Genomic DNA, 14156 nt, shown 5'->3' with positions numbered 1-14156 from the left:
TGCATTCATTCCCTATTCCCAGCTGCTCATGACCAAATGGCCTTACCTATATTCAATGCATTTAATTGTTCCTTAAGGTAATGTGGAGTGAATTGACTGGAACATTGTTATTTATGAAGAGAGGACCTTGTGAGGAGACTGGGTCCATTAGTTCAGCTGTGAATCTGTTTTGACAAGTGAAATGAATTGTTGACTTTGCTTGATTGGCATCTTTAAGTGATTATAATAAGTTGATTTTTGTGATCTCTTTAGTCAATGTCTCAATGTTTGTTTGGACAAAATTAAGAGGTCTGGTGTATTTGAAGCCTCTGATATTGATACTTTATGTTTTGTCTGATTGACACTTTTATAACATTGTAGGAACAGCATTTTGTTTATCAAAGACGCTTTCTGAATGGGTGTTTTTTTTACTCAGTGATTGGTTATGTACATAATGCATACTGGGTGAATAGGCATGGAAGGGGCATGAATTGTCATTGATTTTGCACAGAGTATGAGGGACCATGGCAAGTGGTTGGGTGGCATGAGTTGGCATCAGGTTGTCATGGTGAGTATGAGGGGCAATGGGAGTGGGTATGGGGGTGAGGTGGTGTGAGGGGAGAAGGCTAGAGGTCCTAACTGTTTTTATTGCAATTGGGACAAAGACCCAGAGAACAGCGGTGGGCCTTCTAACCAGACTGCCTTGGCACTCGCCTGACCTGTGGCCACCCAGGACCTGATTCCACGGTGGACGGGCCTAACTCCATCCTACACCTGCCCCCCAACTCCCCCCAAAGTGTAAATTGAGAGATTCGGGGCCTTTTAAACCAAGGTGGATCTGTGGAGTCAAGAAATTTCCCAACTCAAGCCACCAGCCTCTGTAGTGAAAATCCAGCTCCCAAAGTGCAGTATTGACTGTAAAGCATTTTGAGATGTCCGGTGGTCGTGAAAAGTGCTACAGGTACAGTACCTCAAATCTTGCAACCTTGGGACCAAGGCCAGATTTTGCCGGATTTCAGGTCTGGTGGGCAGTTTGGGTCAAGCCAGGTGGGGTAGGGTCAAGAGTTGCTTGGAGCGTGGAATGGAGTGGCGAAGCCATGAATCAGTCTGGAGCCACAACGTGCCAATGCAGCGCCTAGCTGAATTGTCAAGATAAGTCTTTTTTTGACTTAGTCAATTAAAAATGATCTATGGAGCATTTTAAAAGTGTTCGGTTTTCAGACAACTCTGGCTTTTGGACAGCTGGATTTGAGACACCGTACCTGTATATAAATGCAAGGGTTTTTTTTGTCTATTTGATGAGAAAGATAATAGTCTTTTTTTTTTCTCTCATCTCTTACCTCTGTGAATTGTACATTCACATAAAGGTGCAAAATCCATAAGCCTGTGAGTGTTGATAAAACTGAAAGCCTGACAATGCTCTGGCTTACTCCTACTTTGGTAAGATAACACACTCAATGCCCATTATTCCTTTTCACTGAACTGGAAAAAGGACCTTTTACATTACATTTCACATTTTTCAAGCATTGCTTTTTGAACACAGTTCCTATGTTGTTTCTGCATTTCCCCACCCGCCTGTGATTTATTCCAATGTGCCATCAGACTGTCATCAAACTCAAGTGTTCTCAATCAACGACAACCAAGTGTACCTCTCAAGAAATCAGTCTGAAGTACTTAGCTCAAGTATTATTAAAATGTACCTTAAATACATTTGCATAATCAAGAGATTTTGTAAATCCTTAAGACACGGGTATGTTTGTGCAAGCTTTAATGCTAATAGCCAGGAAATCAATTTAAAAAACCTTTAGTCCATCTATGTTGCAAAATTGGTACATGTGTGCATAGTCCTTGTTTATTTGCATTTTCTGCCTCACAATCCCCTTCATCAAGCGCTAGCATCAAACTTTAGTAACTGGCTCAAGAAAAAGTGATAAATCAGAATTCAAGATACAGGGAGTGTGCAAACGAAAAGCTAGGAAATTACCAGTAAGCAAATGCCATTGACTTATGAATGCAACCAATTCAAAATGACCAGTTAAGAGAGCTCACCAATAAAAAGAGAAAAAAATCAAACAGCTTAAAATACTTTAAAAAATGTATTTTTGGCTACTATTTTCCCCTTTAGACCGCTAAGAGTTAAAAATAATACTTGTAAAAAAAAATACATTTTTCACATGTGCATGTTTAACCACTTCTCTAAGAATTGTCATTTCAATTTTTGAATATCTTACCAGTAATTGAATTTTTGAAGTTATAGCGCAGGATGGGGGCAGTTGGCCTATGAGGCCTCTGCTGGCATTATCCCATCATCTGGAGCTACCAACTCTAATTGCATTTCTCCTTTCCCTGCCCCTATGACTTTAGATTTTTTGTCTTCAAATACTTATGCAACAACCTTTTAAATGATGTTATAGTCTCTGCTTCAATAGCCACTATGTTCTAACTGTACTCTATGTGAAAAGATTTGAATTTTCTGAAAATAATTTTGAGCCCCTCTCCCTTGGTACTAATTTGTCAAACAGCATAAAAATCTTTCAATATTTATTCTGTTACAGCTTCCATTCTCTGAAAACTTCCATACTGTTGTCTTTAATCACAGAAAATGGTTCATCTTCAAGGAACATTCTGGAAGAATTTGTGTTTTAAAAGACACTCCCTTAAAGGGTAATGCAGGACTCTGATTGCTATTCCTGGAAAAAACATCTTTTTACAAGAAAAGGTAATTAAGCAGTTTTAAGGAAGCTGGAAACCTCTCAACCCTGGTGGACTGTGTACAAAAGGGGTCACCTGGTGGTTTATGGCTCTGAAAAGAAACATGCCTGGAAAACTGTGTTTAACGAGTTGGTTTTGGTTTTGCTTTAAAAGGTCCAACTGCTTGTGAAAAAGAAGACAGCAGCCTTTTTGCAGTCCAGGGCCAGTCCGCAGCCAGGTGTGAATTTCAGCTGCTTCTCAGTTGATCTGCATGCTAGAATTGAGTACCTGCAAGTGTTCCTTGAGTCCGCCTGAAAAGCAGTGCAAGAGTCATTGACTGTTTCACAGATCAGCACTGAGAGATCAACCGTATAACCCGGACGCCAAGGGCTCCACTATCTTTCCTTTTCCTTTGAACCATTCACTTTTAACCTTTGGCAGAATTCCTCTATTTTTATTTTATTTTTTGACAAGACTGGTTTTATAATAATCTAATAATTTTGTTGTTTATTGAGGAAACCTGGTCATTGAGTGGTCATTCTGAGATTAATAAGGAAAGCAGCTATTTGGGCACATAACTAGCTGGAAACATCCTTAAAATATATATTGTGACCCGTGGAGTAGTGGGACTAGAGGTAGACAGTGCACTCCTCCCATCCCAGCTGTAACAGATGGCTTGTAACTTGTTTTATTTCAGTAAAAAAGCTTCAATATTTCTAACTTTAACTTCTCATTGCGGATATAATTCTATGAATTTTTGCTGGACCCATTCCATGACTTCAACACTTGCCCTAAATTGCACACCCAGAATTGCACATAATACTCCTACTTAGGCCAAATCAATGCCTTGCACAAATTCAGCACCATTTTCTTAGCTTTTGTATTCAATATACCATAAATAAAACTTTCAGATGTCTCTGTTATATTATTGTTTAGAGTATACTTCTTTTCACTGTTGTGATGAAAGTATAATATTTTTCATAATTTTTTAATGGTTTATTGTGAAGTAGATTTATGGAGGTAAGTATAATTGGGTCTGTGTGATTTAATTACATTTGTAGTCAAGTAGACTGCAAGCTTGAAATTATCAAAAGAAGCTATGTGCTTGACATGCTAATCAGTAAACATGAAAGCTGGCTTAGCATGTAAGGTGTGAAGGGAATTTGCATTTTTCGATAAATGAAGGGATATTTGGATTTCAAAGGGATGTTAGTCTGTTTACAACTAGCCAGATAAGCATGGCTAAGGAGTGTGTTTATTTTTTCCCAAAGGTTACTGACAATATTGGCAACATGAAAGTTTTTATATTATGAGGAAGATACAGTTTCAAAGACATATGGAACAATAGAATTTACATATTAAAAAGAGAGAAACATATATAAAGGAGAATAAAATGCTATGTGGGAAGGAGACCATGTAAGATCTAACAGGAGTGTGTGAAATAGCTTTAATGAAGCTTCTAGCCATGTGTGCATGAGTCTGCTATAAAACAAAACTGAAGTTGGGGAAAAGCCATTTGAAATTTCACTATCAAGTGGGTATTGTGTTAACTTGTTGGTTCTGTTTTAAATCTAATATCTATTTTGGACTATTGCCTTAAAAGGGGTGTAACTTGGGGTCAGGTTAATTCGGAATTTTATAGCAGTAAGTATTTGTAGTCTTATGTATGTGCTTGAAATCTTTTATTTTGTTAATAAATATTTTAATTTAATTTTTAAAATCTCTATAAAGGTCTTGGTGGAATTATTACTTCTGAATTCAGTGCACACATCTCGTAATAAATACAAATTGCAAAACAGTTGTGATAGCCTGATCAAGTTTCCCTCGTGGATTTGGTCTGCCTGGCACACGTCATCTGCACATTTTCTTTTTCCCTTAGGAATACTAGTTCACATTTGTCTACATTGGACTACCTCTGCCCACTACATGAACAGGTCTAAGTCCTCATGTAGTCTCCCACATATTTTGCTATGCCCATGACTTGGTGTGATCATCAATCTTCAAAATAATTCTTCTTGTACCAATGCCCAAAATCTTAAAATATTTTCAATGAAAAACAAAAGATCCCATCATAGATCCCTAGGGTGCATCACTACCTATATCCCTCCAACCCAAAACAATAAACATTTGTCTTTACTCTCGGTTTTCTATATCCTAGCCACCTCTCTGTCAATGGAGATAGAATCTATCTTAAACAATATATCTTATTCTTTTACTCATAGCTAACTCTCAGAGACAATTTTAGCTTCTGATGGTAGCATAAAACAGATGATTTTGAATTAGCCACTCGTTACACAATTTGCCTATTTTCCTGTCCATTGACTTTAATGGAAAAGAAAATCATGTAGGGTGTATAACAGGTGAACTTGCCTTTAAGGCAAGATTCCCTTTTTAAACTAGTCAATGAGCAGTGGCAAACACAATAACCCAGATTTTGCTGTTGTAATGATTGCAGAACTGATAGCGTTTACTGTCATTACTGTGAAAACGACAGCAACATCTGGCATCTGCACATGTGCTGGTAAATGCAGAAATCCAGAAATTGCTGCCAGTGATATCCTCCACATGATGCAATGTCAAAGTCCTTACAGTTGGACATCTTAGAAATCACTGAATTGATGTGAACTTCAACTTTTTATGCTATTAGTTTCCCTGTAAAAATCCTTGCAAAAGTTACACCTCAGTGTCACTGGATTTTTAATGGTCCACTAAATTCTGATTGCCGCTGAACAATCTCTCAGGCCCTGACAAGCTAATTTTATATTTGTGGAATGTCGAATCTTTCCATTATGATAAAATATTCCATAGATTGTTAAAATAATTTTAAAGTTTATGAAGTTTCTGTTTCTACCATAATCTACCCCAATCTTTATTTCATTCTCTGTAAAATTCTTAAAAAGTAAGGATTATTTATCTTTTTACTTCCTGCTTTGTTGTTTATGAGAATTCTTCAATGTGATGAGTTGCTCAGCCTGCTTGAAGATAACACTGTCACTGGACACTGCAGTTCTCTATCGCTGGTGTCAGAATCAAATCAACATCGAGAAAGTGGAAATACAGGCCACAGAGATTGCTAGATCTTTGAAGTGAGTGGCAAGCACTGTCACTTTGCAGCAGACCACAAAATCAAGTTCAAAGTCTCTGCACAGAAATATTAGCAAGTCATTTCCATGATGGAATTGGAGCCAGTAGAGGGTGCACTATGCCACTGTTCTTACAAATGCAGTACAGAAACACTCTGGAAGAATTTTTGAAAAGCACATCGCTTCAAGCAAAATAGGATATCTTCTGTTGCACAGTGAGATTTATTTCAACCTATCACAGTGTAAAGTGACTATACTGTTATGACCGTTCATAAACAGTCCAGCTTTTATACCAGAGCATCTAAGATCATGGATACAGGTAACTGTGGCATCAGGTTTTCAGTCGTTTTGTTACAGCAACACAGTAACGAAGGAAGGTTAATCTGAATCACATTTTAATTAGAGGATGAAATGGAAATAGACTGGAAAGAAAACATTAAAATTAATGCAAAATGATTGTAGACCACAGGCTAACACAAATTAATTCTTACATATTCTAGTTAATTTATTATTTGGTCTTTATTTAGGGTTTATTTTTAATTGTTAGAGGTTGAAATTGCACTACAGACAAAATGCTTCTGCATAACGAATCTTTGCTAATTCTCCTTGTTAGATATAAGAGTTGGGGTTTCTGGTTTTGTTTTTGGTTGGAGCCTGGAGAAGTTAACTATTACAAAAATCAAAGGTGGATCCTTCATGCTGATAGGGTCTGCAGATAGATTCATTTTACCATACTGCTAATGATGTCAGGCACTTCTACATTAATAGGGATTGACAAAAGATTCCAACCCCAAGGACTGAAAACATAACTCCCCAGGACTCTGCAGCCCATCTACCCAGCCAAAGGTGGAGCACAGACTGGCCCAGACTAATACTGTTAGTGACTGGTATGAACCCTAGGCCTGGGCAGCTCACCAACAGTGACAGAAATTGGAACTGAACATGTGTTCTCTAGGCATCACAAGAAACTGGATGTACTCAATTGTATTTGTGAATTTGGATGTGTAGGGAAAGGGTTAATGTACTGGCTACAAGTTCACAGCAGTGTTTGTTATGTGGAAATCGGATGGATGCAATACTTGCTAATTATATCGATACTTGCTAATTGCAGTGATACTGCTGAATTGAATAGAACAATTAGAACTGAATAGGACAGTTAATCACAACAAACTGTTTGAAATCACTGTAGGCTGATTGCAACCAGACAGGTAATCACAGAAGGACAAGAAGCCGTTCTTATATGGCTAAGCCAATGGAAGACAACTTCACAGAATCACAGAATTGTTATGACGCAGAAGGAGGTCATTCGGCTCTCCAAATGAGCATTATGACTTAGTGCCATTCTTCTGTCTTTTCCCTGTAACCCTGCACATTGTTTCTATTTAAATAATCATCTAATGCCCGCTTGAATGCCTTGATTGAATCAGCCTCTGCCACACTTCCAGGTAGTGCATTCTAGACCCGAACCACTTACTGTGTGAAAAAGTCTTTTCTCACGGCACACTTGCTTCTTTTGCAAATCACTTTAAATCTGTGCCCTCCCGTTCTCGATCCTTTCACAAGTGGTAACAGTTTCTCCTTAACTTCTCCATCTGGCCCCCTCATGATTTTGAACACCTCCATCAAATCTCCTCTTAGCTTTCTCGTTTCCAAGGAGAACAGTCCCAACCTCTCTAATCTATCTTCATAACTCAAGTTTCTCGTCCCTGGAACCATTCTTGTAAACCTCTTCTGTACTCCCGCCAATGCGTTCACATCCTTCCTATAGCGTGGTGCCCAGAACTGTATACAATACTCCAGCTGAGGTCTAACTAGTGTCTTATATAAGCTTATCACAGCCTTCCTGTTCTTGTACTCTATACCCCTATTAATAAAGCCCAGCATACTGTATGCTTTATTAACTGCTCTCTCCATCTGTCCTGCCACCTTCAATGATCTATGCATATACACACCCTGGTCTTTCAGCTCCTGCACCCCCCTCAAAATTTCACTCCTTATTTTATATTCTGTGTCCATGTTCTTCCTACCAAAATGCATCACCTCACACTTCCCCACATTGAACTTCATCTGCCACCTATCTGCCCACTCCACCAACTTGTCAATATCCTTCTGAAGTTCTATACTATCCTCCTCACAGCTTACAATGCTTCCAAGTTTCGTATCATTTGCAAACTTTGAAATTGTCCCGTGCACACCAAGATCTAGATCATTAATGTATATCAGAAAAGCAAGAGTCCCAACACCCACCTCCAGGGAACTCCACTACAAACCTGCCCCCGGCCCGAAAAATATCCATTGACCATTACTCACTGTTTCCTATTACTCGGCCAATTTTGTATCCATGTTGCTAAGCAACCTACAGCCAATCATGCACCCAACTAACCAATCCACATCCAGAAGAGAATTGTGCTTGAACCCTTTCAAAAAGTGTATTCTGTATGTAAACCCCTGAAATAGACCCACACTCATGAAAGAAGACAGAAGATACATATCGAAGGGCAGGGCTCCAGAAAGAAGACAGAAGATACGTACTGACAGGAAGAGTCCTGGTGAATCAAGCAGGAAGATCTTGGTCAAAGATTAATCCCAAGTGACCTAGAGTCATCTCAGATTGACCACTGAGGGGGAACTGTATGATTTAATTGAAACTGATTTGCTTAATATTCTCAATAAAGGTGTTAGATTTAGTGGAAGATTGTGGACAGAATCTTGCCCTCGGATGGCGGTTGGGCCCCACCTGCTTGGATGGCGGGCGGACAGCTGACCCCTGCCACTGAAACGGGGCCCGCCGCCATTTTAAGTGGGCGGGCCAATTAAGGCCCACCCAGCGGCATCCCCGACGGGAAGCGCTATGCGCTCCCTGTGCAGGAGGGGGAGGGAATCCCCATCTGTCAAAGTGCGCTCTTTTGCGCATAAGTGCGAAAGAGCGCACTGCTCCCTGAGACAAAGTGCTGCCTCAGGGAGATTAGTGACAGTGGAAAAAACTTTAAAAATAGAAACATTAAAAAATTATTAACATGTCCCCCTCATGTGACAATGTCACACGAGATGGGACATGTTAATAAAGAACACATAAACTTTATTAATTTTTTACAAAACGGACATGAAACTTTATCCCGCCAGTGGATGAAGTTTCATGAATAATCTGAAGGCCGCTGGGGCTCCTGGCCTGTCCGCCAGCCTTAAGGTTGGACAGGCAGGTCTTTAATTACTTTAATTAGCCTGTCAATGGCCTCAATTGGCCATTGACAGGTCGGTGGGCAGATTTCGCTGTCCGCCTGCCTTACTAAAAATTTAAGTGGACTGGGATGATATCGGGGGTTCCTCCCGACATCATCCCGTGTCATTTTCCCCTCGGCGACCGGGCCCCGCTCCCAAATCGCCGAGGGGAAAATCCTGGCCTGTGTCAATTGTAATTCTCAGTCACCGAATCTAAGAATGAGGTAACATCACTGACAGACAGCTCAGTGTAATTTATGCAATCCTGCGAGGAAGCACATGCATTAAATGGAACTGCTCGCGTCGGTGGAAATGTATCTGATTACTGGAGGCCCAAGTGAAAAGTGGGTCTGGTCATGTGATACACACATGAAATAAGCCTGTTTGTGCACACATAGGGTAGAATTTTCCCCCCATTGGGGGGGTTGTGTGGGCAGGCGCGGACTCATTCGGCGCCCACGATCGGGTCCGCACTACCATTTTACATGGACGGGCCAATTAAGGCCCGCCCAGTGTGACGCACGCCCGGAAGCGTCGAGCACTCCCTGTGCAGGCGGGTGGGGGGTTCCCTGAGTCAGGGCCTGCACTCGTTCACGCATGCGCGTGAAAGAGTGCAGAAATCTCCATGAGGCACAGCGCTACCTCAGGGAAATTAGTTTAAGTTTCAAAAATTTTAATAAAGAAAAAAAAATTAAGACATGCTGGTAAATGGGATTAGGTAGGTAGGTCAGGTGTTTCTCACGTGTTGGTGCAGACTCGATGTGCCAAAGGGCCTCTTCTGCACTCTGTGATTCTGTGATCCTCATAACCCTCAGCTCCCTGGTATTTCAAAAATCTATCTACCTCCTCTTTAAATACTTTCAGTGATCTAGCTTCCACAACTCTCTGGGGTAGAGAATTCCAGACATTCACTATCCTTTGAGAGAAGAAATTCCTTCGCATCTCAGTTTTAAATGAGTATCCCCTTATTCTGTAACTACGTCCCCTAGTTCAAGATTCCCCCACTAGTGGATACAGCTTCTCAACATCTGCCCTGTCAAGCCCCCACAGAATCTTGTACGTTTCAATAAGATCACCCCTCATTCTTCTAAACTCAAATGAATAAAGGTCTAACCTGTTTAGCCATTCTTGATAAGTCACCCCTTCATCTCAGGAATCAGCCTAGTGAATCTCTTTTGAACTGCCTCCAATGCCAATATATCCTTTCTTATATAAAGGGGCCAAAACTGTACACAGTACTCCAGTTGCGGCCTCACCAACACCCTGCACAGTTGTAATAAGACTTCCCTATTTTTAAACTCCAACCCCCTAGCAATACAGGCCAAAATTCCATTTGCCTTCTTAATTACTTGCTGCACTTGCATGTTAGCTTTTCGTGTTTCATGCTCAAGAACACCCAGATCCCCCTGTGCTACATTTTTTTGGAGCCTCTCTCCATTTAAATAATAGTCTGCCTTTTGATTTTTCCTACCAAAGTGCATGGCCTCACACTTTCCTGCATTAAACTCCATCTGCCAAGCTGTTGCCCACTCACTCAACCTATCTATATCCCCTTGCAGATTCCTTATGCCCTCCCACCTATTTTTGTATTGTCAGCAAATGTGGATACATTACACACTGTCCTCTCCTCCAAGTCAAAAATATAGATAATAACTAACTGAGTCCCTAGCACTGATCCTTGTGGCACTCCAGTAGTTACGGCTTTCCAACCTGAAGAAGAGCCATTAATCCCAACTCTCTGTCTTCTGTGTGTTAACCAATCCTCAATCCATGCAAATACATTATCCCCAATACCATGAGCTCCTATCTTGTGCAATAACCTTTTATGTGGCACCTTATCGAATGCCTTTTGGAAATCCAAATACACTACATCTACAAGTTCCCCTTTATCAACTCTACTTGTTATATCCTCAAAGAACTCTAGCAAATTTGTCAAACATGATTTCCCTTTCACAAAACCATGCTGACTCTGTTTGATTGCATTGAGCTTTTCTAAATGTTCTGCTATTTCTTCCTTAATAATGGACTCTAGCATTTTCCCAATGACAGATATTAGGCTGACTGGCCAATAGTTTCCTGCTTTTTGTCTCCCTCCCTTCTTGAACAGGGGCATTATATTAGCAATTTTCCAATCCTCTGGGACCCTCCCAGAATCCAGTGAGTTCTGGAATATTTCAACCAATGCCTCCACTATCTCTGCAGCCACTTCCTTTAAAACTCTTAGATGCAGGCCAGCAGGTCCTGGTGACTTGTCTGCCTTTAGTCCCATTAGTTTCTCCAATACTTTGTCCCTCGTGATAGAGACTGTTACAAGATCTTTCCTCCCATTAGCTCCTTGCTTATCTGATATCCTTGGAATGTTTATAGTGTCCTCTACCATGAAGACCAATGCAAAATATTGGTTTAAATTATCTGTCATTTCCCTGTTCCCTGTTATCAATTCTCCAATCGCATCCTCCAAGGGTCCCACGCTCACTTTAGCCACTGTCTTTCTTTTTATTTCCCTGTAGAAGTTCTCGCTCTTTGTTTTTATATTTCTTGCCAATTTACTTTCATAATAAATTTTCTTCCCTTTTCTTAGCTTTTTAGTCATTCGCTTCTGGCTCCTAAAAAAATCTCAATCCTCTGGCCTACCACTAGTTTTCACCGCTTTGTATGCCTTAGTTTCTGATTGGATACTCTATTTGACCGCCTTTGTTAACCAAGGGTGGTTCATCCTTCTCATCGATTCCTTTTTGACCGGGATAAATTTTTGCTGAGCGTTATGAAATGTCTGCTTATGAAATACCTGCTCATTGTTCTGCATCTGTTAATTGGTGCATATTGGAGCTCTTTTCTTCCTATGCGCTGGATTATTTAGCAAGTACCAATAGTGCTTTATCTGAGAAATATAAGAGTCTCAGTAGGGATAGGAGCATTTCTGACTAACACAGCCTTTCAGTGAGATTTCTTTTTATAATGTAGTGTATTCTTATTTTCTGATGATTTTTGTAGGGGATTGTTTTTCCAACCATATATCAGGAGGAGAGGTACAGGCACAGAGATCTGTTTGTTGAGATGTTTAGAGGGCTGTCGTTTAAACACATACATAATTCCACTTGAATTTATGTCATTACATTGGCCTCATTGTTTCTTTCTCAGAGTTATTTTTAGTCTTATGATATTAATCTGTTTACCAAGAAGCTCTGCTCCTCAATCAACTCATTTTGAGCTGATGAAATGGACCTAGAATTACCTCAATCAACTACATTGCACGTCATTTATAATGTAACTAATTGTAATGAGTGCCTGCCCTTAATCAGTATATTTGAATGTCATGATTTAAATCATCTATTTGCATACATCAAACAGATGATCTGTTTACAGTATTAGACTTGAGTAACATAACTACACAATTTTGGACATTTATGTTGCATTTATGGTTAAAAAGGCGAGTGACGGGGGTAAAGTCTGAGCTGGCTAGAAAAAGGCTGTATTTTACTGACTGAGACTGCGAAGGAGCAAGTGCTGAGCACTGGGAGACTGATAACCTTGAATATTAGCAGATGATTGACAGTCCTTGTGCAGGAACAGCAGGGCGTCAGAAAATCAACAACCCCAAGCATAAGTGGCCAGGTATCAGATGATTGGCAGTGTCAAGCACAGGCACAGAAATAGCAGCCGTAACTAAATATAAAGAGAGTGAGCATTTTGAAGAGAATTGAAAAGGAGGGTGGGGCATTTTCCTAACTGGGATAAATTATTTAATTAACAAGCTATAAGTCAGCTTGCAAAGGAATAAAGTTTGTTTGCCATATTCAAATGATTTGATAATTAAAACCAAATTTGCTTTTCGCTTAATTCAAAATTCAATACTACAATCGATTTCAGCACCAAAACGTCGGAATTTTTGGGTGTAGACCACATAGTGAATCCTGTGTTGAATAAAAACCTCAAACATAACAAAGACAGTTAGCACTGATTTGTTGATGTAAGTTTTGCAATGTATTTAATAGAAATTTTTGAAGAAGTGACGGAGTGGCTAAGTAAAGGGAGCGGAGTAGATATGGATATGGGTTTAATAAAGCATTTGTTAAGGTATCTCACAAAAAAAACAGCATTTCTAGGAGGAAATGGGACAGCAGGGATAGAAAGTTGGTTGACAGACAGGAAATAAAGCATTAGGGTAAAGGGTTTTGCTCAGACTGAAGAAACCTCAAAGTGCTGTAACCCAGGGGGTCAGTGCTTGGTCCAGTTTTGCTCTCAGTATAGGTTCTTGACACGGATTTGGGCATCAGGGGTAATTTCTCAAAATTTGCTTAATACACGAAAATAGAAGGTCCTCCTCATACTGTGAAGAGGACTTCAAGTGAAACCATGAAGAGACAGACAGTTTATCTGAATGATAAACAGGTGAAAGATGCAATTTTAGAAGGATGTGTTGAGGTAATGAGCTGGAATCTGCTGTCAAAATAATGGTGAGGTTAATGGTGCTCACTGTTATTTATACTTAAATGATACAGAAACTTCAGATGTTGTGAAATGCAGAAATCTATAAGTTGCTGTCCTAGATATGTCATCTTGCTGTCTGCCTCAGCATTGGAACGTGTTGAATGGCATGAGTTGCTGTATTTTTGTGGTAAATACAAACAAAACCTTTCCTCAAAAAATTCAGCCATGTCCATTCCTGTTGAAGTACTCTTTTAACAACCTCTGTGATACTGAAAATGAACTATCACATGGATAGAATATAATTCCTTCATGTTCCAATTGTTATTAGAGATTTTAAAACTGTAATATGTAAGGTTTCTTAAAATTTACTTTTCCTTTCTATTTCTTCTTTCTCTCACCCTCCCTCTCTCTTTTACTCTCTGAATTTCTCTTTCTGTAACTTATTTGATCTTGAATTGACCTCCTCTAATTCAAAATTCCAGCTCAGCCTTTACATTATTAATTTCACCATCCTTCAATCTGATGGCCGAAGGAGATACATCGTTACTTGCCCTATTCACTCAGGTCCCAGATGCCCTGTTTCCCTTGCTATGATATTATTAGCTTGCACTTTCAGCAACTTGTCATGCAAAAAATTAAAAACCTAAACAAGCAAAGATAAGTCTGACTTACAGTAGGTGGTGTTAGAGGTCCTGCAACAGCAAATTAAGGCCCAATATGTTTCAGGAAAATAAAACAGGAAGAAGGCCCTGA

General features: G+C 39.8%; 1 protein-coding gene across 1 annotated transcript in view; it reads right to left on the bottom strand.

The window, feature by feature from the left end:
- tenm1 (teneurin transmembrane protein 1) overlaps window positions 1-14156 on the bottom strand; it is a 1283715-nt gene that overhangs the window by 70347 nt on the left and 1199212 nt on the right. The gene's annotated exons all lie outside the window — the stretch shown is intronic.

This window comes from Cetorhinus maximus, chromosome 8 (assembly GCF_964194155.1).
Source record: "Cetorhinus maximus chromosome 8, sCetMax3.hap1.1, whole genome shotgun sequence".
Lineage (NCBI taxonomy): Eukaryota > Metazoa > Chordata > Chondrichthyes > Lamniformes > Cetorhinidae > Cetorhinus > Cetorhinus maximus.
Note: the sequence above shows the minus strand (reverse complement) of the source record. Positions and strands in the feature narration are given on the sequence as shown.